Source organism: Rattus norvegicus, chromosome 2, assembly GCF_036323735.1.
Source record: "Rattus norvegicus strain BN/NHsdMcwi chromosome 2, GRCr8, whole genome shotgun sequence".
Classification (NCBI taxonomy): domain Eukaryota; kingdom Metazoa; phylum Chordata; class Mammalia; order Rodentia; family Muridae; genus Rattus; species Rattus norvegicus.
Window position 1 is genome coordinate 141,355,491 of NC_086020.1, and position 24,946 is coordinate 141,380,436.

A 24,946-nucleotide genomic window follows, 5' to 3' on the forward strand; every position below is an offset into this window, starting at 1 on the left:
AGGCTTAGAATTTTTATGAATGAAACAGCACCGAGTTTCATTAGATGGTGTCAGTTCAACTCCACAGATGTGAAAGGAAGAAACTGTCACTTAACAGACACAAAATCCTAGCAGGGCTGCGATGTGTGTGAGTAGACTGGCAGTGGCTGACTGCATCCTACCCAGAGTCATAAAGAGCACTCCACACTAACATAAGGTTGGGAGAGTGCTTCCACAGCCAGTCTGGACTGCCTGCCCACTGGTTGACAGGGCACTGAGAACAAAATACAAAGGAAATTTTATTGGTTTCAATATTGGCAAATATTGGCCAGCAAGACTGAGCCTTGCTTTGGCTTAGAACAAGAAATGATTTTTGTTTGTTTCTACATATTGGAATATACCATGTTTATCTCTTGTTACCTCTGTTACACCCCTTTACCTCTGAATCCCTCCTCCTTCCAGACTAGTCCTTTTGTGGCTGCACTATTAAAGAAAAGGACACCCATCAATGGCTCCTCAGGAAGGAGGGACCTTGTGGGAACCTCCTCTATCCATGACAGAATGTTGAAGAATCGATCCTGTACAGGTGTCTATAGCTTCTGCGTGTTCACCAGTGCAATGGCCGTACCCTGTCAGGCCTGGATGCCAGCATTTTATGGCTTCCTCTGCTCTTGAGTTTGCTATACCCCTGCTTCTGAGATGTTACTTAGGCCTTTGGGTGTGGTATGATATATGTGTCTCACTTAGGGCTAAGTGTCCAAGGGTTACTTTTGTGAACATTTTCACCACATGTGAGACTCTGAATAACTGTGGTCTCCTGTATAGAGGAGCTTCTTTGCCCCTGGCTGAAAAAGCAGGAGTCTATAGCTATAAATAAATATTTAGAAGGCGGTTTAGCATCTAGGAAAATAACAGTAGTATATTCCCTCCTTGGGCCTATGACATCCATGTCTCTTTCTCCCAAGGTTTATAGTAACAGATGATTATTCCCTCCTTTCGAGAAGGCTTCCAATCCAATTACAAAGTGGTTGATTATTCCCCAAATAGCTATGCCACGGTGACAGGTTGGTAGGATACCCCACATGGTCCAAAGTCCAGTTTCTCTCCCTGCAGCCTGCATAACACCTTGAGGCACTATGAATGCTAAACATCAGGGAGGACGTTTGCAGCTCCATTCCAGATTGGTTTCTCATGTTCTGTAACCGTGTGGTCTTGGCATCGAGCTCTGGTGGATGACCAAGAGCAATGATGTCTTAGATAATTTTCTATTGGTATGACAAAACACCATGACCAGAGAAACATAAAATAAAGCATTGAATTGGTTCCAAAGGGTTGGAGTCCTTTACTATCATGGCAAGACCATGGCAGGTAGACGGGCAGACATGGTGCTGAAGTAGTAGCTGAGATCTTGCATCTAATTCACAAGCACAAGACAGTGACTTGGGAATGGTGTGGGATTTTGAAACCTCCAAGCCCACCCCCTAGAAACTGACCAACATGGTCAGGCCCCGAATTCTTCCCAGACAGTTCCGTCAACTAGGGATCAAGCTCCAAATATATGAGCCTAGGGGACCCATTTTCATTCAAACCACTACCAATGAATTCTTATCCTGTACAGAATAAGAATTCTTTTAAGGCAGGGGTTGAGAGGACAAAATTGCCGTTAAGTAACTCCAATGTATTCCAGAACAATACTCACAAACATACTTTGTATCCAGTAATAGAAACATAAGTCCAATAAAATTATCATACATGAAAAGAAGCAATAAGGTTCACAATGAAAAGAAAAATCAATCGAAACAGACCCAGAGTTAACACATGTTAGAATTAACTGTTATAATAAATTAAAATATTCATTGTAAGTACAGAGCATATATTCGAAGAATAAAACAGAAATGTTGAGGAAAATTCCCAAAAGACCCGAACTAAACATTAGAAAAAACATTCTCCTGTGAGAGATGGAAAATATACCCAAACGAGAGTAAAGAAAAACTAAACATTCCAGAAGAAAATACAGGGACTGTAAAGATACAACAGAAATATGGGAAAATAAAACTAAAGGAACCAAGGGGAAATGATTAAACTAAATGCAGTCAAGAAGAGATCATGGGACTGCTTCGTTGGACTAGCATACACATCTTTAGTCTCTGGTAAACAGGAAGAAATAAGGAAACAAAAGAATAATATCTGGGTGGCTTCTAAATTTGATAGGAAATATAAATCCACAACACACGCAAGGGCTGAGCCAGTCACCGGCAAAATACACAAGAAGCAAACTGAATAAGACACCACAAATATCCTGAAACCAATGATAAAAAGAAAAATGTTAAAACTATAGACCAAAGACATCGCACTTTTAGAGGAACAAAGAGTAGAAGAATTCTCATGGGAGATCAGTGGGGAGAACACCCACAAGCAGCAGAAAAAATGTCTGACCCAAAGTTCTGTATGCACAAGATATTTCCTAAAGTATCAAGTATTTTTCAAATTTACAAAAGTGAAATAAATCCCTAACATGCCCATGATTAGAGCCGTCAGGGAACTGTGTTAGGTTTGTGAAACATCGGAGAAATAACACCAGACAGTGGGTGTAAGTTTTTTGATTCTATAATAGAACGGAGAGGCAAGAGTTCCAGGGAGGCAGCCCTGGGATGTCTGGTTTCCTCTGCCGTGCTTCGAAATAGCAAATAAACAGCCACGACAGAGGCTCTTGGTGTCTCAGTAGCGAGAAGTACAGCTTTCTAACTAAGAAAGAATTACCAGACACTACATTATTTCAGAGATGGTAAAAATTGAGACTGGAGACATATGGGGACCGTAAGTTTTTAGGAAAGAATTGTGATGTGCAACTGAGTAAGCTGTTGCAGCTCGGGGCTGCAGAGACGGCTCAGCAGTTAAGGGCACATGCTGTTCTTACAGGAGACCTGGGTTCAGTTCCCAGCATCCACATGTCCTCTCAGAAGCGCTTGTAACTCCAGCACTGGGGGATCCAGTGACTGACCTCAGTGGGTATCTGTCGTCATGTGTATATACCCACACTTGCAGACATACACACATATACATACTTTTAAAATGATGAATTTTAAAAAGAAGGAAGAGGTTAACATTGATGTCATTACTAGGGCCACATACCCTGGCCGAAGAAGAGACACGGGTTTCCCCAGGATGAGATTCCCAAGTTCTAGCATCCTCCTGCCAGGTGGCGCTTAGCAACAGATTTACTCGCTGAGCAACGACAGGGAGTCTCGGCTTTCCTGTGTGTCAGCTATTTCAATGAATCTGGGTTTCGGGGCTGTAGACTCCCTTTGAGGCACCATTTGCTTTCCTCAGTGTACTTCATGCATGCTCACCCTGTCAGTATTTTCCCATTATACTCACCCCTGGGAAGTTTCACCAAAACATCACTTGCCATTCAAGGAGTATTTGTTTTTTCATTGGTGCTGAGCCCTGTAAACTTCCTGCTTTGTTCGTCACATCCTCTCAGAGGACAAAGTTTTGTCTGAACACTTAGTTATTTATAACACAAAACAAGTCGCCGCTGTTTTTCATCATACTGTGGCTTCCTACTTTCTGTCAGATCACCGGCCTCCAAACTAAATTTCAAATCCTCGGAGACTGAAGGACGATGTACTGGACCTCTAAGCTCTAAGGCATACATACCTCTCACTAAAAACATTTCTCACATTGGTGCCTGAGAGAGGGCTCGGAAGTTAGGAGCTGCTCATGCAGGAGGCATAGATTCAGTTCCCTGAAACCACATGGCAGTTCCAACCATCTGTAACTCCTGCTTCAGAGGCTCTGACACCCTCTTCTGGCCTTGGTGGGTACTGCACACACATGGCACACAAGCATACAGTCAGGCACACAGGCATACAGTCAGGAGCACAAGCATACAGTCAGGAGCACAAGCATATAGTCAGGAGCACAAGCATACAGTCAGGAGCACAAGCATACAGTCAGGAGCACAAGCATACAGTCAGGCACACAGGCACACATAAAATAAAATTTTTAAAAAGATTACCATTCTTACTGATCAGGAGTGAACATGTTTAGAAGAAAGAAGTGTCATGTGTAAGATCAGTCAAGAGGTGATAAGTAATCACTAGATTGTGGTTTTGATTTAAAAATAAATAATAAAACTCGGACCAAGTTCTCAGGTTGTCCTGGAGATCTGAGTCATCATGTTAAAAAAAAAAAAACCAAAAAACAAAAAACCTGGATTGAAGGTGGATTTCTCCTCATTATAGGGGAGAGGCCTGTGATTTCTGCCTTTTGGTTTCCCGGGAATGTGGATGTGAGAGAATGTGGGTGTGCCCCATACATCAGAGTTTAGAGAAAAACCTGCTTTGACCTTGTCTGCTGAGGCAAAAACACATTCCTCAATTCTACAATGACACACAATTTAGAAAAACCCGTGTTTCATAGAGAATTATGGAAAATGATAGTACTTCTTCTGAACCCTATGATCCAAGAAAGGTAGATTCAAGATTTTCTGTGACTTTTCTACTGTCTCCAATAACAGGGAATCTGTAGTAATTTCCAATGTGTCTAAGGTAAGCATATTTTAAATATAATTGCTAATAAATATTTATTAAGTGACAGGTGTCCGCCTAAGTACTTTATAAATATTAATTCATGATAATCACCATGCGACTCCTATTATTAGTGGTATTTGATGGTGACGACCATCCCTATTTCAGAATGTGTAAATCATGGTGACATTGAGCAGTAGAGCAGGACAAATGTTGCTGTCAGTGGAGATTAATGGGGAGAATTTAACACATTCACTTGATGAAATTTTGGGGCTGTGCTGTGTTACTTAAGCTCTCCTAAGAATTCAAAGTAGACAAAATTACAATTAAGCTTTAGGTAGATTTTATTCTAATCCACTGGGAACACAAATTGCTTCCCATGATTTTGTAACTTTAACAAGCCAACATTTTCTGAAAATACCTGAGATGTGCAGTGCCACAAAGCTTTCTCCTCAATCGTTTCAATTAAAAACTCTAGTTTGAAGATGATAAATGTGGCTTGAATAAGAATGGTCCCCAATAAGATCATAGATTTGATTACTTGGTCACCAAAGGGTGGCACTGTTAGGAGGTGTGGACTCGTCAAGGGAAGTGTGTCACTGTGGGTAGGCTTTGAGGTTTCAGAAGCTCAAGTCAGGCCCAGTCTCTCTCTCTCTCTCTCTCTCTCTCTCTCTCTCTCTCTCTCTCTCCTGCCTGCTGATGTGGATGTAGAAATCTCATCTATCTCTCCAGCACCTGCCAGTCTGCGTGCCTCCATGTTTCCCATATGATGATGTGGGACTAAACCTCAGAAATTGTAAGCCAGCTCCAATGAAATGTTTTCCTTTGTAAGAGTTGCTGTGATCACAGTGTCTCTTCAGCAATAGAACTGTGACTCAGACAATAAAACTATTGCATAAAGATATATAATATATATACATATATGTATATGATCAATAGATAGATAGATAGATAGATAGATAGATAGATAGATAGATAGATATTCAAGAGTGCCCTGGAGCTCTAGTAAGAGAAACACATTTTTAAAAGTTTAACATTTAAATTCTTAAAAGACATTTGAAACTTTATTTATTCAACCTAATGATTTTCTTTAATCAGGTATTAGTTGACACCAAGGGGAACACAAATCAGAAGGTATTGGGAGGACTTATAACCAATTGATCTCCGTGTCTGTGCCTAGAGCCTTCCTTTCCTCAGTACCACAGCGCTCTTGCAGAGCTCATGAAAGAGGCTGGCATGGAGTTTGTTACAGCGGGAGGAAAGTTGTCTGTCAGCATTGCAGATGTAATGAAGGCAGATTCTGCCCAGGTCCCACAGAGATGACACATGTGTCATCTTGGCATTCTTCCTACAGCCTAATCACAAGACTAAAACTTCAACTACAGTTGGGCTCACCTTGAGGTCCAAAGTGTTGTTTCTCTAAAGGGGGTGAGATACAACAGTCATAGGTGATTGGTTCATTCTCAAGCAAACAACTGTGATCATGTAACCACCGGACCTAAAGCAGTCCTCACTAATATCTACCTCCTGCATTCAGTCCTCACTTCAGAACATTGCACGAGGCAGGCAGAGACCCCTCCTCACTGCCTGGAGCTCTGACACACTCACAGCTGAGGCAACTCATGCTTTTGCCAGCTGAGCCTTGGGAGTAAATAGAAGATTCTTCTCCAGCTGGGTTTGCTGCTCAGCACATAGTAATGAGGACAGCTTGGGTAGGGGGTGGCTTTCTAACGCTTCTGTTTGTCCCAAACCCCTAGGAAAGGCTATTGTGTATTATCTTCCCAAAGTGTTCCTGCAGAAATGGAAGGCCCCTAGACACCTAGCATGACTGCCATTGAATTCTCATGTGTCAGAAGCTATAACACTTGTGGTGATACCTCCCTTAGTCAGTCTGTTGTGTCTTTATGTGCCTGTTGGACCCCACTATTCAGGTTATAGTCTACCATGTCTGGAAAGATCTCCTGAGGTCAGCACAGAGTAGAGGACTGACTCCTTTTTCTTAGCAGGGCTTCTTCTGATCTTCCCCTGATCTGGGGAGCCCAACCCGAGGAATGTCACAGGGTCCTTGGCAAAATTGCAAGTTTAACTGCCTCTCTTCAGATAAGAACCTTCTCAGTCAGCACCTGGGGATTCCTGGAATGCCTCTCTATGCAAATGAGGCGTTCCCAGTATGTTACACTCCAGCCAATGATTTCCATTCACCCTAAACCCTAACCCCTTTCCACGCTCCAAGGCTTATCAGAGCCCTTGTTCACCCCAAATAAAGAGCATAAGCTATTTTACAGAACATCATTCAAGAGATCTGTAACACTAAAGTCCCAGGAGAAGCCCTCCCCACACCTCCAACCAGACCCATGATCCTGCTAATCCACCTGTTCCAGGCCCCACTTCATCCTCTCCTGCCTGGACACCTGGACGAGGCAGATACGAGGAACCACATCCGTCTCCACAGCAAGGACATCCATGTGTTCTTGCCTTTAGTAAGCCTCTCTCTTGTGACCAAGAAGAAAAGTATGCCTTACAGGAGCGAGCCCAGCCCTATGTATGTGTCTCTTCCATGTGGCCGTCCTTACCCACTGTGCCCTCTTACTGTCACCTCTGAGACACTCAGTTGGAGACTGAGTCAGAGACCCACCAGCAGTCCCATGGTGGAAAAGCCTTCTCCATCCTACTCATTACTAACATCTTCCTGACATGGTTAGACCGCTAATTAAACTGACAGAATTTGTATCTTCCAAACGTGTGCCATTTCCCAGCTGTGATAATTTGTGCCATATTCATAGGTTACACACGCTGATATTTTAAATAGACTCACCTTTAAATGAATAGTTGCTGTAATTGTTCTAATTGTAATCATAATTTCTTCAAAACAAACATTTTTATGTTGTTCTTTATTTAAATGTTTATTAGAAGAAATGCAGGAGTAAACTATCAAAACCAATTGTGCATCCTTAACAGGAATATATATGCATTCATGCTTGTAATCTCAATAATCTAGGAGGCTGAGGCAGGAGGATGGATGCAAGTTTGATGGGCCACTAAAACTCTCTCCTTTCTAGAATATGAGGTTCTGCTGCCTTTCTATAAGCAATGCCTGCTTTAGAATCTCAAGTTGGTTCTCTTCTCTGGGACTTGACCCTCACAGAGTAGCCAGTTCTTCCCCCCAATCATGAGACATGAGCCACTTCCATTCAGTTTGCACCGTCAGAGTCTTCTGGAAGCTTCAGTGGGTAGTGGCAGCCTTAACCTACCTCCACTGACCCTGCCAATGGGCCTGAGTAGAATCATTTTCACACTTTCCACTGACATTACTGGGGGAGACAGAACTTCTTGTTTGCTTTGAATCTGGAGATAAGTTAAGGAGCAGTAGAGTGAAGAGAATGTGGTATGCCCATGAGCTGCATAAAAAATTTCCCCAAAGAAAGCTAATGTTTCACAACAGAAACAGAGTACAAGCCAGGAAGAATGTTAGATATGGTTGCACACCCCTCAAGCCTCCTGCAGTTTGAGAGCCTTCATCTCCGAATTTTCATGTCCTGAAAGGTTGAAGAAGCAGGAGAGAGAGGCCATTCTGACAAAATGCTTAATTGCAGGCTGCTTTAGTCTTTCTGCAGCCTACAGATTTATCACAACTCTGTAAAAAGCACATCTCCATCTAACTGTTCCAGTGTCGGAGTCTATGCTGACGCTTCCCTTTTGAGATAACAAATATGCTCTGTAGATGCTCCCTCTGAGCCTGACTCCTGTGAGTGCTCCTCCTGAGCCTGCCTCCTGTGAGTGCTCCCTCTAAGCCTGCCTCCTGTGAGTGCTCCTCCTGAGTCTGTCTCCTGTGAGTGCTCCTCCTGAGTCTGTCTCCTGTGAGTGCTCCCTCTGAGCCTGCCTCCTGTGAGTGCTCCTTCTGAGCCTGCCTCCTGTGAGTGCTCCTCCTGAGCCTGCCTCCTGTGAGTGCTCCCTCTAAGCCTGCCTCCTGTGAGTGCTCCTCCTGAGTCTGTCTCCTGTGAGTGCTCCTCCTGAGTCTGTCTCCTGTGAGTGCTCCCTCTGAGCCTGCCTCCTGTGAGTGCTCCTCCTGAGCCTGCCTCCTGTGAGTGCTCCTCCTGAGTCTGTCTCCTGTGAGTGCTCCCTCTGAGCCTGCCTCCTGTGAGTGCTCCTCCTGAGCCTGCCTCCTGTGAGTGCTCCTCCTGAGCCTGCCTCCTGTGGGTGCTCCTCCTGAGTCTGCCTCCTGTGGGTGCTCCTCCTGAGCCTGCCTCCTGTGAGTGCTCCTCCTGAGCCTGCCTCCTGTGAGTGCTCCTCCTGAGCCTGCCTCCTGTGAGTGCTCCTCCTGAGTCTGCCTCCTGTGAGTGCTCCTCCTGAGCCTGCCTCCTGTGAGTGCTCCTCCTGAGCCTGCCTCCTGTGAGTGCTCCTCCTGAGCCTGCCTCCTGTGGGTGCTCCTCCTGAGCCTGACTCCTGTGAGTGCTCCTCCTGAGTCTGACTCCTGTGGGTGCTCCTCCTGAGCCTGCCTCCTGTGAGTGCTCCTCCTGAGCCTGCCTCCTATCCTCCTATCACCACGGCTCATCTGGACTCCCATGAAATTCTCCAAAGTATCTTGTCTTCCTCAATATGTGTGCCCTGGCATTTGAAATTTAGTAAAGAAGATTCCAACATGGAGTAAATGTGTCAACCAGCAAAAAGTGTGTTCTGTATATCATACAAAAAGCAAGTTGCTTTTCACAGAGTGGAGGTCTGTGTCTGGTTGCAGCACCAGGCTTCCTTCTCTACTGTGTTCCATTTTAACCTTGGCTAGATGGGTTCAGTTGCATACACCCATTGTCTATAATCTTCCTTTCATCAAAAAATTAAAGATAATTAGGTGTGTCTGTGTGTAGGCTTGTACAAGGGCACACAGGTGCCTGTGGAGGCCAGAGGTGTCACATCCCCTGGAGCTAAAATCACAGGTGGTTGTGAGTGCTAGGAATTGAGCTCAGGTCCTCTTGAAGGGTAGTATGTATTCTTAGCCACTTAGCTGTTTCTACAATTCTCTTTTAAAAAAATAATTTGGGGACTGGAGAGATGGCTCAGAGGTTAAGAGCACTGACTGCTCTTCCAGAGGTCCTGAGTTCAATTCCCAGCAACCACATGGTGGCTCACAACCATCTGTAATGGGATCTGATGCCCTCTTCTGGTGTGTCTGAAGACAGTGACAGTGTGCTCACATACATGAAATAAATAAATCTTTAAAAAATAATAATTTGGGGCCTTGCTATGAAGTCTCAGTTGGCCTGAATTTACAATCCTCTTGCCTTCAAGATACAAACTATAGTCTCTTGATTTGCTACTTGTAAAATATGCCATAAATTATTGTGAACTGGCTATCTTACTGTGCTATAGACTATTATAACTCATGTCTCCTGCCTAACTGCTTTAATAAATGTGAGTGTATGGTGTACATGTGTATATGCATGTTTGTGTGTGTGTGTGTGTGTGTGTGTGTGTGTGTGTGTGTGTATAAAACCCAAAAGTTAATGACAAGTGCCTTCCTTGATTGCTCTATGCTGTTCTAGCTGAGGCCAGTTCCCTCGCCGAACCTATAGCTGACTGACAATCTAGCTAGCCTACTTGTCCTAGGCATCCCCAGGCTTCACCTCCCGCCCACCCATCTTCTATCAAACACAATCGACTGATAAGGTCCTCGTTCCCCAATTTGTAGCTGGAATTTTGGAGGGGGGCTAGCCATTGCTAACTTCCCTTCATTCTTTTTCCATCCTGCCCTTTCTAGGCTCTAGTAAGCACTCCCCTGAGGTCAGTGCTCTCAGCTTCTCCGTGTGAGCTGTACCATGCAGTGCATCCCTGGCTGCTGGTTTGTAGTGTTCACCCCGCTGGCCCTTTGTTTACTCAGTGGCAGCTGAAAGGGGACAGGACAAAACCCTCTGTCTGCATCATAGAGAGTGGTCCATTTAGTTTTCCTTTTCAAGTGCAGCTTCTTTTATCTTAAAGGGAGTGCTTCAGAGTGAGGGCCTTTCTTTGGAATGGAAGGATAGCAAACTCTGGTCTTTCATTTCCTGTCTCAGTACAATCGTGCTATTTTTAGAAAACTCCAGAATGGCTTCCTTCCTCCTCTGAATGTTTTTCCAATATTTGCTGTGTTCAACTTACAAGAAAATGTTCCTCCATTGGTCTTTATATCTGGCAGCATGATGGAATCAGAATTTAATTAATTCTGCATGTTAAGCAGCTGCAATCAGCTCGGACTCCCTTACCTGGATGCTTCTAGGATTCAGACATTTTCAGAATCCTTGGATAACATGAGTGATGGGGCATCTCATTTTATCACCTCATATCAGGATAATAAGAGGCACAGATTGTGAAATTAGATTAAGTTTATTCTTCTGCCCAAGACTAGAAGGAAACAGAGGGAAATTTGAATTATCCCCCAAAACAATTCCCATTTGAAACTTGGGAATAACACCTTACTACATCTATCTACCTTTTGTATTTCTGTTTCCTCAAGACCTTAAACAGAGTTTCCCCTGAAAGCATTTTAATTTTGTCAAAATCCCACTGTCCTGGGGTCAAGATGGTGACTTTATCTGCCTCATTTTCACAGAACACAAGTCATGCAGTATCAGTGAGTATGTGCTCACTGATAAGTGGACATCAGCCCAAAAGCTCGGATCACCCAAGATACAATCCACAGACCACATGAAGCTCAAGAAGGATGACCAAAGTGCAGACGCTTCAGTTGGAGCAGAGACTGAAGGAATGACCATTCAGAGCCTGCCCCACCTGGGGATACAGTTCTCATATATACAGCCACCAAAACTAGATAATATTGATGAAGCCAAGAAGTGTATGCTGACAGGAGCCTGATATAGCTGTCTCCTGAGAAGCTCACTCAGAGCATGACAAATACAGAGGCGAATGCTAGCAGCCAACCATTGAACTAAGAACAGGGTCCCTACTGGAGGAGTTAGAGAAAGGACTGAAGGAGCTGAAGGGGTTTGCAACCCCATAAGAACAATGCCAACCAACCAGAGCTCCCAGGGACTAAAGCAATACCCAAAGACTACACATGGACAGACCCATGGTTTTCAGCTGCATATGTAGCAGAGGGTGGCCTTGTTGGACACCAATGGGAGGAGAAGCCTTTGGTCCTGCCGAGGCTGGATCCCCCAGTGTAGGGGAATGTCAGGACAGGGAAGCGGGAATAGGTGATGGTTGGGGAGGGGGAACACCGTCGTAGAAGAAGGGGGGTGATGGGATGGGGAATTATGGATGGGAAACTGGGAAAGGGAATAACATTTGAAATCTAAATAAAAAATATCCAATAAAAGAAAAGAACACAGAACACAGGTCATGCAATAGATTTTAAGTGAAATCACTATAATTCTCTGATTTTTTTTTTCTTCCACAGTTTCTGGTGCTGGTTTCTGTGAGAGAAAATGGCTTTCCTTTCATTTCCGGGTACCATGGGAGCAAACAAAGATAGGAGCAGCCATTTACCCATCATGCACCTAGGTAGAATGAAAAGAATGTCCTCAAAGATGGTGGGAATCAGATCCCCTCTCTCCTGTCTTGGACTGGAAAGCAGAAGCCTGCTGTGGAGAGTGGAGATCAGTGTGCCTTCTGCTTTTCCTTTCTGGTTCTCTGTGGCTAGAGAAACTCCATCGGTGAACAGGGCTTTGGGCCCACACCACTCTCCACACTGCAGCTGATGGGAGGTTTCTAATCAAATGTGCTCATGTCAATCTCAAGCTTTAAATTATTCACCAACTCATCTTGGAATACAGTCTAAATTTTTCAACATCACTTCAGAATTGTTTCCTACTCCTTCCACACAAGTTACCGGCTTTGAACTTTGCTCTAGTGAGAATTCTGGAATTTTGGTTTCTTTTAAAATGCAGAAACATAAGAATGTACTTTCATTTTAATGTCAGGTGTAGGGAAAGGAGGGATGCCTCGGACTGTTCGCAGCAGCTGACCATGATTTGCCTTGTGCTCCAGCAGAGGCACGTTTCTGCCAGCTGCAGATAATTCCTGTGATTGTGTGATTGTGGATAACGGGAATGTTTTAGAGAGTACATAAGTGTGAGGGCCCTAAGAGGTGGGGTTGTGGCTGTTGGTCATCTAGGGAGGTTGGAGTTTGTTAGTGGTCATATTCAAATAGAAAACAAAAGGAAATAAATTAGATTTAGGGATATCTCTGTCGCTCTGTCTCTCCGTCTCTGTCTCTCTGTCTCTGTCTCTGTCTCTCTGTGTGTGTGTGTGTATGTCTGTGTGTGTGTGTCCTCTATCCTCCTTTCTCTTCTATCCAGTGATAGTGGGTGAACCAGGAGGATAAAGGATGGGGAAAAGAAGAACCCACGAAGTAGCAAGGGGAGCTACGCTTTGCCTCTTGACTAGGCTCACACAAAACTGGATTGTACTCTATCCCCAAAATATTCATGCCTCATCCACTTCCTCCACCCTCATATGCCTTATCTAGATAAAGCTTATTCATCTTTCTTGTGGTGTTTTGAATAAAAATGGGCCCCATTGGCTCATATATTTGAAGACTTGGTTGGCAGTTAATATAATTATTTGGGAAATATTAGATGTGGCCTCATTGGAGGATGTGTGTCATTCGGGGTGGGCTTAAGTTTCAAAAGCCCACAGCAGGCCAGGGAACTAACTCTCTCCTCCTCCTCCTCCTCCTCCTCCTCCTCCTCCTCCTCCTCCTCCTCCTCCTCCTCCTCCTTCCTCCTCCTTCCTCTTTCTTTCTCTCTCTCTCTCTCTCTCTCTCTCTCTCTCTCTCTCTCTCTCTCTCTCTCTCTCTCCTTTCTTTCTCTGCCTAGGACCTATGGATCAGATGTGAGGTCTCAGCTACTGCTCCAACGCCAGGCCTATCCCCTGCAGCCATGCTCCCCACCTTGATGGTTGAGGACTAGCTTTCTGAATCTGTAAGCAAGCCCCCAGTTGAATGTTTCCTTTTATACGTTGCCTTGGTCATGGTATTTCTTCACAGCAATAGAACCATTACTAAGGCATTCCCTGTCTCAGCTATGCTGTGGTGCTCCTTTAAGAGACTTTTCTGACTTCCCAAGGCTGAGGTTTAGACTCCTCTATGCTCCCCTAAACTCCAACCCTTATCTCTGTTACGGTATTGACCGCCATCATTCAGATTCTGTCAACTTTCCCATATCCTTGTCTTCTCTGCAGCCTTGTTCAGCACAGCACAGTCATGCTGCTGTGACAGCCACTCACACTCAACAGTAGACCTCACACACAAATGGGAAGTCCCATTGGTAGTGTACTGGTGGGTAACACTGTGTAGCCCGGTCAATCTGAGTAAGTATGCTCCACAGTAGCCAAACAATTATGATCTTGTCTAATGACATCACAGTGTCCACCTCATTCTTGAGTGACTTGTGGCTTTATGAGCATGAAGCTGGTGCCTAGCCACTGCTTACTAGACAAGAAATAATAGCAAACAGAGAGTGTGTCCATCTGTAGGACTTGGTAACAAACACGCTGTCCTGTTCGCTTCCCATCTAAGGGCCAGACCTCTCCATTGCACCACTGATGTTGGGTAAACATTTTGGAGGTCAACTCTCCGAAGTTTTCCAAGATGGCAAAGCCTTTGCCCTGCTCCTGGATGGACTGTAAAGCTCATCTTTCTTCCCACTGTATACCCAAGTGGTCCCAGACTCCCAGGGCTTGGAAAGCACCTCTCCAATTTTACCATTGCTATCATGGCATTATTCTGGGATCAGCGTTTATCTTCTGCACCAAGAAGATAAGGCTGAGGTCTACTTTCCCAGGCCTGTGAAGGTGTGGTTGGTTAGACTACGGAGGCCACATTGCTTCCTCTTTCTTTCCTTTCATACTTCTCATAGCTCACCTTTTTATGATATCCTATGGTTGTTGTATATTTAGCCTATCCCTGAGAGCGAGCTTTCTCTAAGCACAAAGGTCAGTTCCTCTGCCTCTTATTAAATGTGCCATAGAATCCAGAACAATGCTCATCAGAGTCAATATACGCTTGTGTTTCCGTATAAAGAAAAAGAGATTCACTCTAAGTTTTCCAAAGGGTCAGACATAACACTAAATCTAGATTAAGACAGGAAATGTTAACTGGGGCTTTCTGAACTGTACAAGCTTCTCAAGGCCTTCTCTCCCTGTAAGAGTGATAGCCTTGTTTTTTGATGTTATGTTAACGTTTTTTAATGAATTTGAAATGTTACACCTACTTTGCCTTCATTTGAAAAATCGTAAGCAGATTAGACTTTACACGGTTTCCACAAGAGCTTCGTCAGCCACTGAAAGACAGGTGTGATGTGTAGGTCAAGGACAGGACCCAAGCTAACCGTGAGCTCCTCAGAGCCATTTTGAAATCAGTCTGTAACCCAGTCCACAGCAGGCTCTGGTGATCATTTTCTCAGACACCTAATGTTTCAAAAATGTTATGCTATTAATTTTAATTATGTCTGTAGTTTAAATTGGCTCTCCAATTTGAAAAAAAATGATTGCATAAAATCATTGATGTGATGTGAGAAGCACATTTGGCTGACATGAGTGGGTTTTAAATGAGGACACATTCCTCTCACTTTGGGAGCTGCAATAAACTGGATAACATGGTCTGTTACAAACCGTCCTAATCCCATGTACTCTCTGCACATCCATGCATTCATCTGATTTCTCGAGTGGTCAGTGGTGCTAGGAGGAAAAGCTAATAGGGATTCTCATTTGCTTGGTTTTTTAAAAAATTTTATCTTATTTATTTACATTCAAAAAGTTGCCCCTTCCCTGTCCTCCCCCCTCTGAGTTCTTCTCCCTGTTCCCCTCATCCTGCCTCTGAGGGGGTGCTACCCTACCTGCCCACCCACCCCTACCTCACAGACACCCCAGCATCCTTCTTCCCTGGTGCCTCATGTTTCCACAGGATTAAATGCATCCTCCCCCACTGAGGCTATACAAGGCCATACTCTGCTACACCTGTGCCCAGCACCACAACAGAGTCCATGTTTGCTCCTTGGTTTTTGCCTTAGTCTTGGGAGCCCTGAGAGGTCTGAGTTAGTTGACACTCTTGTTCTTCCTATAGGGTTTCAATCCCCTTCAGCTCCTTCAGTCCTTCCTCTAACTCTTCTATATTTGTCCCCAACCTCAATCCAATAGTTGGCTGAAATTTTATTGCTTTGGTCAGAAAAGCAACTGTGAAGTTGGGTGTTGAGAAAAGGCATGTGTCCAACAAGCTATTTTGAAAAGCCAAGTATAATGAATAAAGTCATTAAAAAATGACTTAAAGGCATCTCAAAAATTGAACAGGCTTCACTCTTGATGTGATCAATGCTATGAATCAGAAAGGGTATTTTAAAAACCTTCCTCTGAGAAAAGAATACCTCTGCAGTACCCTGCTTAGTAAGGGCACCTAGAAGTTCTTTTCTAGATTTGTGTCACCGTGCTCAGCATCTCAAATAGTCAGGGGCTGACACAGTGCCAACCTAAGGGCATCCAGACATTGCTCAACCTGGTAGCAGAGCATGACATCATCTACATGGTGCTACTTCCCCAAACATGCCGAATGCAAGAGTTATATAGTGTCATAGACTATTCTATCAGATTATTGTGAGGCCTGAAAAGCCAGGCAATGCATGGCAGGTTTGTAGACCCAGCAAGCAGTCTCTTACATGGTAGAGATGTGAGACTGAAGCTAGAGATGCCCTGGAGGTGCCAGAAAGTTAGAAATGCCAGAAGCATGGAGCTCTGCAGAGGAAATCAGGCAGTTAGTGAAGCCAGCCAAGACAGAGGCCACATGCTCTGCAAATGCAAGGCCTTATGGGAAGACATGAAGCTATAGCAATGAAGATTTTATATTTTTGGTTGTGAGCCTAGCTTTTAATGGCTGAGAGGACAAATGTCAACCAACAGATTGGGAAAAGATCTACATCAGATAGAAGGTTAGTATCCAATATATACAAAGAACTCAAGAAGTTAGACCTCAGAGAATCAAATAACCCTATTAAAAATGGGGACACAGCTAAACAAAGAATTCTCAATTAAAGAATATTGAATAGCTGCAAAGCTCCTAAAGAAATGTTCATCATCCTTAGTCATCAGGGAAATGCAAATCAAAACAACCCTGAGATTCTACCTCACACCAGTCAGAATGGCTACGATTAAAAAAATCTCAAGGTAACAGTAGATACTGGCGAGGATGTGAAGGAAGAGGAACTCTCCTCCATTGTTGGTGGGATTGCAAACTGGTACAACCATTCTGGAAATCAGTCTGGTGGTTCCTTAGAAAAATGGACACAGTTCTACCTGAGGACCCAGCTATAACTCTCCTGGGCATATACCCAAAAGATGTTCCAACATACAACAAAGACACATGCTCCACTATGTTCATAGCAGCCTTATTTATAATAGCCAGAAGCTGGAAAGAACCCAGATGTCCTTTAGCAGAGGAATGGATACAGAAAATGTGGTACATCTACACATGATTACGCAAATGGATGGAACTAGAAAATATGATCCTGAGTGAAGTAACCTAATAACAAAAGAATACACATGGTATGCACTCATTGGTAAGTGGACATTAGCCCAAAAGCTCAAATTACCCAAGATAAAATTCACAGACCACATGAACTCAAGAAGAAGGAAGACCAAAGTGTGGATGCTTCAGTCCTTCTTAGAAGGGGGAACAAAATACGAATAGGAGGAAATACAGAGACAAAGTATGGAGCAGAAACTGAAGAAAAGGCCATCTAGAAACTGTCCTACCTAGGGATCCAACCCATATACAGACAGCAAACCCGGACACTATTGCTGATGCCAAGAAGTGCACACTGACAGGAGCCTGATATAGCTGTCTCCTCAAGCCAGAGCCTGTACAGAGGTGGATGCTTACAGCAAACCATTGGACTGAAAACAGGATCCCCAATAGAGGAGTTAGAGAAAGGACTGAGGTAGCTGAAGGGGTTTGCAACTCCATGGGAAGGAACAACAATATCAACCAACCAGACACCCCAGATATCCCAGGAACTAAACCACCAACCAAAGAGGACACATGGACAAACCCATGGGTCCAGTCGCATGTGTAGCAGAGGATGGCCTTGTTGGGCATCAGTCAGTGGAAGGAGAGGCCCTTGGTCCTGTGAAGGCTTGATGCCCCAGTGTAGGGGAATGCCAGGGTGGGGAGGCAGAAGGGAATGTGGGGGGAAGCACCCTCATAGAAGCAGGGGGGATGGGATAGGGGATCTCTGGGGGGTGAACAGGGAAAGGGAATAACATTTGAAATGTAAATTTAAAATCCAATTGAAAAAGGGAAGAAAAGAAATGATTTTGACTGCTGGGTTTAATCCCAGTGTCCCCATCCTTCCATTTAAAATGAGAACCATATTTATTCTATGTCTTTGTTGAAAGTATGGAACTTTTATTCTATTATGGTTCACAACTAAGAATTTTCCTCAAGCCTCAGAAGAAATGTTGGAATTAGAATATTAAATGTTGTAGCTGTTGGTATTCTGAAGAACCTTGAAGGCAGAGTGCACTTGTTGAGAGGTGACCATGAACCTCTAGGGGTCAGGAGTGGAATGTTGCCATTTGAACATGAAATAATCAGTCTCCTGTCTCATGTGCTTGTTCTGTTTGCTCGCGCTCGCTCTCTCTCTCTCTCTCTCTCTCTCTCTCTCTCTCTCTCTCTCTCCCCCTCCCCCTCCCTCTTTGTTGCCTTCTTTCTCCTCACTCTCCCTGTCCCCCCTCATTTCCCCTCCACTCACCTCTCTCTCTCTTTCTCTCTTTCTCTCTTTCTCTCTCTCTCTCTCTCTCCCCTCCCCCTCCCCATCCCCATCCCTTCCCCTCTCCCTCCCTCTTTGTTGCCTTCTTTCTCCTCATTCTCCCTGTCCCCTGTCCCCCCCATTTCCCCTCCACTCATATCTCTCTCTCTCTCTCTCTCTCTCTCTCCCCCCCCCCCCCACAGGATGAAAACAGGAAGAGGCTGGTTTCACAGCACAGCGATCGGGAACATTGGTTTGTCAGAGTCTCTTCAGCCGGACATCTGAGGCGTTCTTATTATGGCCTCCACAACTACTCAGCCTGTCCAAGGCCCCAGCAAGTTGCAATGGAAAGCCCATTTAAAATACTTCCCACGTGTTTCCACCCTTTCTCTCAGTAGCTCAATACACAGCTTGGAAACTACTCCTCCAATGGAGACCATCCATTCCTCTCACACTTTTCTAGCTTACCCTTCCATTAGCAGTGTTCAAAACTCAGGGCTTGAAAGAATAATCTTTCTCCTTCAACTACAGGCCAATACTTAGAAACCTGGCTGTTTCTAACTCCTAACTCTCAGACTGATTGACCAAGAATCCAAATGCTGGAGATGCTGTTGCAGTCTGTGATGTTTCTTTTTATTGTACTAGAAGTTAGGTTACTTTTCCTAGGATCTAGATAAACACTAAGATGGGCTTAACTGTGGTAGCTCACTTCCAGGGCGGTGCCCACATCATTAACATATCCAAAAACATGCCGGTTCAAGTTGGCAGAGCTGAAGAGCCAAAACCTGCCATTGAAAACACACACATCACTGCTATAAAAGATGTGCACGTCAAGGTGGTCCAATGTTTTAAGCCACTAGTCACTGGGCCTCATTTATTATTTCATAGTCTAAGGAGACAGGCCATACAGTGCAGGACTCCTAGAGAAATCTGCAAAGCATTAAAACCCAATGCTAAGGTTTATGTTGTTCTGGTGGGAAAGCTTGCTCCCTCCTGGAAACCTCCATACTGTACCCTGCAGGAGTTCTCCCAACAACTGAAAAGCCCATGCCCCACACTGCCTGGATGACCAAGAGCCAGAGGCTGGATAGGCAGAGACCTAGGGTGCACAAACAAACAAATAAACATTTTTTCCTAATGATGTTCTATACTCAATAGATAGGTGCCTAGCCCAGTCCTCATAAGAGAGGCTTCTTCCTCCAGAAGTTGATGGGAGCAGATGCTGAAACCTACAGCCAAACATTAGTGGGAAAAAGAGACCAAGTTGAAGGTTTCTATTCAGTCCTTCTCCTTGGAGCTCAGGAACCCATATAAAGAGAGGGGGAGGAGGAGGAGGAGGAGGAGGAAGAGGAGGAGGAGGAGGAGGGGGAGGAGGAGGAAGAGGAGGAGGAGGAGGGGGAGGAGGAGGAGGAGGAGGGGGAGGAGGAGGAAGAGGAGGAGGAGGAGGGGGAGGAGGAGCAATTGTGGGAGGCAGAGGGGTGGAGCACACCAGGAGAGCATGGTCTGCAGAATCAACTACAGGGCTTATGGGCGTCTCACAGATTCTGCAGCAGCAAACGCAGAGCCTGTGTGGGTCTGTCTCTTCTGCATATATGCTATGGCCGCTAGGTTAGTGTTTTGGGGGACTCCTGACAGTGGGAGCAGGGATGCCTGTGACTCTTTTGCCCGCTTTTGAGACCCTTTCGCTCCTAGTGGGTTGCTTTGACAAGCTTTGATGTGAGTGTTTGTGCTTGATCTTATATCTTGTGCCAGGTTTGGTTGATGTCCCTGGGAGACCTGCTTTTTTTCTAGGGGGAGACAGAGTGGGGATGGAGATGTGGATCTGGGGGGAGAGGTGAGGTATTGGGGTAGGGCAGGGAGGAGTGGAGAGAGGGGACGCTAGAGTCCAGATGTGTTATACGAGAGAAGAATAAGAACTTTGAAAAGTGTTATTCCCCATTGTGGTCTTTCCACACACCCAAGATGGCATTTCTCTTATGCTTAGTCTGGTTGCCCTGGCCTTTGCAGTTTGACTGCTCCATAAGCACAGACAGTGATTTTTTTCTTTAGGTCCTGAGGAAGATGTCCCTTCTGCCCTTCTGCTGGTATCCGGTCCTTTGTGTCATTGCAAACTGATTGTTTTCAGAGTTTGGAGAGAAAAAATAATCCCATTAAAGGAGCTTTGGTTTCTACATTTCAGAAGCAGGTACATCTGAGCATTTTAAAGCAGGTATAGCAGGAACGCTTCTTAACTGAAGGAAAATCTTCCTCTACAACAGATTTGACATATGTAAAGGCACAAAAGATTTTTTAAAAGCCTTGATTCTGCTTCTCTATTCTCACCTCTAAAAACGCTTATTTCAGGCCTTCAGTAAAAGCTCTCTTATGTACACGTGGAAGAACCAGGAAGCAAACTCTGTTCAGTGTGCTGGTCGTATCTAGCCTGGCCTTCCATTGAGGATTTTTCCTTTTAACCTCGTTTTATCTAAATGTGCTTGGCAAACCTTCATACTCTCCAGGTATATCGCTTCATAACTGGCTCCATTAAGAGTTAGCAACTGTCTATAAAAGAACACGGTCCTTCCATTTGTTAAACAACATCATTGAATCGCCAGCATGCATCCAGACGCTGAGGGCATGGGACGAGATGTGCCCTGTTGGGATTGAGGAGGGGAAACAGATGAATCGGCCTGCAGTTGTCCTCAAAGACATGTATTAAAGGCTTATGAGAGAGCAAGAACCAAGGATTAATTTTAAGGAGCCTCGGAGGTGGCCAAGTGACCCCAGGAAGTAGAAAGCAGCAAATAAAGGGCCAGAAGACTCTGTAGAGGGATAGAGTGGAGAAGGTGGGCCATTTAAGCATGGGGTTTGTGAGGGTCTGGCCAGTGATGAGTTTATGTAACCCATATTTTATCCACACAGTGCTAAGATGGGGAAATTAGATGCAGGGAAGTGACATCAGCAGCTTCATTTCAGAAAATCTGGAATGGGGAAGAGGAAACTGAACAGAGAGATTGCTGCAGTGTTCATCCAGATATGGCTGACAGAATGATGGGGTTGTGACAGCATGATGTGAGGACAGAGAAGGGACCAGACAGCAGGACAGAGCTCCACTGTGTACTCTGGTTTGATGAGTCACCTCAACATAAGGCACCGTCCCCAGTACAGTTCTTGCCCTAAATGTCACAACTGTCACATCAGATTGTCCATTTCTATAAGACATGCCAGACATTCCCAGCTCCTGCTCTCAGTGCCTGATGTGGGAGATGGAGCAACAGCAGTAAGGCTGAAGTGCAATGTCGTCTCACTACTTTCTAGTCTGTGACCCCTTCCTGCTGCCCTAAATCATCAAGGGAAAGTTGCCACTTGTGACCGGCCTTCTAGTTTCTGTCTCAGAGGTCCTTGAGTAACATATGTTTGATGGAGTGGATTCTTCTTGCCACATACTTGTGTCTATGTGTGCACACGCATATACATGTGTGTGGGTGCATGTGCAAAGGACATCAGGTGCATGAGGACATCAGGTGTCAGTCTTGCCTTCTACCTTGTTTGAAACAGGGTCTCTTGTTTGCTATGGTGTGCCCCAGGCTAGCTAGCCTGCAAGCTCCTGAGTCTCCTGTCTCTGCCTCCCTATCTCTGGGGATCTGGGACACAGACATACTTCACAAGCCCATATTTATATGGGTTCTGGAGATGGGGACTTAGGTCTTCACATCTCCCCAGACTCTGTCCACTTGCTTTACATTTTAGAAAATTTCCCACAGAATTGGGTGAATCCCAGATCACTGACTTCCGTGGAGTGAGCCACATATCTGGTAGGGGTCTGAGTTTTCATCATGCCGCATTCTATAGTCTCCTTTTATAATATGTACAAAGAAATAAGTAATTAGCATGTCCCCTTCATTCACGTAGTAATGTTCTGTTCAGAGGGATTACTGTCTAGAAGTAGATCGTTTGGAAAATGTTATCAAGAGACGTCAGAAACAGCAAACATGGATCGAGTAATTGAAGACTGGTGAGTGCTGATCAAATCCATACTTCACAACAAGACACGGAAGTGTTTAGTATCAAAGATGTAATCCTTATAGACACAGAGCATAGAGATGACGTCCACAACCTAGCTCCTACCGTGAGAAGGGGGTTGTCTTAGGGTTTTACTGCTGTGAACAGACACCATGACCAAGGCAACTCTTATAAGGACATTTAATTGGGGCTGGCTTACAGGTTCAGAGGTTCAGTCCATTATCATCAAGGCAGGAGCATGGCAGCATCTAAGCAGGCATGGTGCAGGAGGAGCTGAGAGTTCTACATCTTCATCTGAAGGCTGTTAGTGGAAGACTGACTTGCAGGCAACTAGGACAAGGGTATTAAGGCCCACACCCACAGTGACACACCTACTCCAAGAAGGTCACACCTCCAAATAGTGCCACTCCCCGGGCCAAGCATATACAAACCATCCCAGGTGCAAGCTCACATTCTTCCTCTTTCCTCACCTGCCCCATGAGAGCCCTGTGAGGATTCCTGAAGAAAGACCGTCATGTAGAGACAAGAGCTCCCTTCCTAACATAAGCTGCAGATGAGCTGACATGAAATATCAACAATGAAGTGAGTTATAGAGATCTGGGGATGGCCAACCTAGCAGCTTATCCAAATACAGCCAGTGCCCCACAACCAATGGCCAAGCTGGAGTGAAGCCCCTGGTCTGGTGTGCAGGGATCGCTAGGAAAAAATAGATTCTTGGGTGATCAAAGACAGGCAGGACTGGGACCTTCTGCATGGCCTAAGTAACTACTGAGTCACTAACACTGTAGTGGGTTAGGAGACGGTGGGAGTCTGACACGCATGCTCAATTCTGCAAGCTGCTGTATGAATGCTATTCTCTCTGCATTACAGACCGAGCTGTGGGCATAAAGCCCAGTAGGGCTGAGCTTAGATGAGCTCAGGTCACGTCTATTTCCTCCTCTCAGCACCTAGTCCCGATGTTTACTTCATCGGTGACCTGCAGTTTACGTTGATCCAAAGCAGCAATAGGGCACTCAAGGGCACTTCTCTTTTACCACTGAGTCTCACTGTGGTCTGAGTGGCTTGGCAGGCATGCCTGAACAAGAGCAGACTTGATGCTGAGGTTGGAGATCACAGCCTTCCACTCTGGGTTTCAATGTGACCGTTCAACTTACCATCTTCAGTAGCTGGATCTGGGCTTGGTGGTCAGACCCAGACTTACTGTCTTCCAAGGCTTAGCTTCTTACAACTACCCAGACAATCGCAAGGCATTCTATGTGGCCCAGCAGCAGGGGCAATGTATTTCATGTGTGCCCAGCAGAAGGGTTCCTGCTGGGAATAAAGATTTGGATATTCTTTCTCCATTTTCTTACTAACCAGGGAGAAAAGGTCAGTTTTGTCTTTGACCGTGATGGTCCATGCGGCGAACGCAGAGATGGATATGAGTGATGGATGCAAGTCCTCATTCCCACACAGGCCGTGTTTGCTATTTCAGAGAAAGAGCACCCAATATGAGGAGAAAGCACAGCTGAAACCTTGGGCGAGCCAGCTGGTTAACTGCTGGATTTAGAGCAACGGATGAATGGCTTTCTCTCCCACTAGTTAGCAAGGAGGTCAAGCTTGTAGAGAGCAAACAAGTTGGGGCAGATAATAAACATCAAGTTGGAGGATATAAGCAGACCATGGGCACGCTGAGCAGGAGAGCAGGCAGAAGCAAGGGGAGACAGCTCTGAAGATGGGTGCACTGGGAGCCTGCGCCAACACCCAGCCTGGCCAGTGCCTGGGCACGTGGGTTAGCTGGCCAAGTTACCTGCCCTGAAAACCTTTAATTCACGAAGGACATTCTATCCACAGACTCTGCTCTGTCTCGGTTTCCACAAACCTCCTGGCCGTTTACCCGGTCCCTGCCTATGCTTCTCCCCGTCTGGCCTCCCACTCTCATCAACCTGGTGAGCAAGCACTCACCATTTCTCAAAAATTGTCAAGACTCGTAGTCGTTTGTGAAATGCATTGTAGAAACTTATACCTCACTGCCCAAACCCATTTACACCCTTCATGACAGGCAAGAAAAAACCCGCATTGTCAGGGTGAAAGCGTATCTTGGAGACCTGTTGTGAGGGGTGAATATGAGTATCCCCACCACAGGCTCCTATATTTGATTGTTTAGTCACCAGGGACTGGAACTCTTTGATAGGATTGCAAGGATTAGAAGATGTGGCCTTGTTAGAGGGAGTTTTCACCAGGGGTGGGTTTTGAGGTTTCAGAAGCCCATGCTAGGCCCAGTATTTGCCCATGAATGTAGAATTCTCAACCCCTGCTCCAGCACCCTGTCAGCCTGCCAAGCTCCCTGCCATGATGGTAAAGGACTAAATCTCTGAAACTCTAAGCAAGCCACTAGTTAAGTGCTTTCTTTAGTAAGAGTAGCCTTGGTCATGGCGTCTCTTAACAGCAATGGGACAATGACCAAGGCAGCTATTCTCTCACACTGTGCTTCTCTCTGGAGCCAGGATGCTACATGGGCTTAGGGTTTGTATCCCTGAGCCCCTGAAACCCTTCCTTACAGTCAGGACACATGCAACAGAAAGTCTGTGGGTGGCCACAGGCTGGATCCCTCTTTAGCCACAGAGTGCCCACTTGTATTCTGTAGTTTTATGTGAAACCCACGTGGAGGGCAGAAGCGTAGTAACAAACAAACTATGTGGGTAATTCACCTCATTGTGGACTTCA

General features: G+C 45.2%; 1 long non-coding RNA gene across 1 annotated transcript; it reads left to right on the forward strand.

Annotated features, from left to right (window-relative positions):
- The first annotated feature begins 13,934 nt into the window (after positions 1–13,934).
- Positions 13,935–18,668, forward strand: LOC134485735 (uncharacterized). Its single transcript, XR_010063997.1, has 2 exons — positions 13,935–14,294; positions 18,442–18,668. It is a non-coding gene; the product is annotated as an uncharacterized LOC134485735 (long non-coding RNA).
- The last annotated feature ends 6,278 nt before the right edge of the window (positions 18,669–24,946 follow it).